Source organism: Gavialis gangeticus, unplaced genomic scaffold (genome assembly GCF_001723915.1).
Source record: "Gavialis gangeticus isolate Ggan-Ray unplaced genomic scaffold, GavGan_comp1, whole genome shotgun sequence".
NCBI lineage: Eukaryota > Metazoa > Chordata > Crocodylia > Gavialidae > Gavialis > Gavialis gangeticus.
This window is the reverse complement of record NW_017728992.1, coordinates 193,374,444-193,375,207: the sequence shown is the minus strand read 5'-3', so window position 1 is coordinate 193,375,207 and position 764 is coordinate 193,374,444.

Here is a 764-nt window from a genome sequence, read left to right as displayed (position 1 = left end):
GCTGGAACTCTGCCAGCCTGCAAGGGAAAAGCCACTGTTGCCCATTTTTTTTTCTCCTTTAGAGGAGAATCCATTTTTGAAATTTGTTCATCTGTTTTTAAAGCTTGCTAGCAACCCTTTCCTATATTCTTACAACCCACAGGTTGAGAAATGCTGGGCTAAGTAACACCTTACACTGTTATAACACTTTACACTGTTCATTAACACTTGAAATAGGAGTGATCTGCATTGTAATAGCTTTGGGTACCAGCAGATGGTTCTAAATTGTCTGTCTTGTGCAGTAATTGAGCTTTCCTTGGATTTCTTTTCACTTTATCAAGTAACTAGGTGAAGGTAAATTCTGCTCTTCCTTCCTGTTGTATACCTATCGCATTGACGCTTAAGTGCGACTTTATACTCAACTGTACTAAAGCTAAACATTTCCTGTAGCTATCTACAGGACAGTTCTTCTATCCGTTTTTTTTCTGTGGATTGTATTTCTTTGGCTCATTAACAAACTGGAAGGGGAGCTGGATGGTGGGGAGAAACCAAATTAAGCTTGAGCAGAAGCCTGGGCTGTCTTATAGTATAAACAAAGTGTCTAGTAAAAGCTCCCTTTTAAACTACATATTCAGCCATCTGATACTTACCCTGCAAGCAGGCTGGCCCAAATAATCCATTGGGGCTCCAGCTCTCCTGGTCCTGTCTTGTCCGTGCTCTACTATTGTGAAACCAAACCTGGAGGATGAAAGGAGTGATTTTCCCCCCCCCCCCCCCAAAAAGCC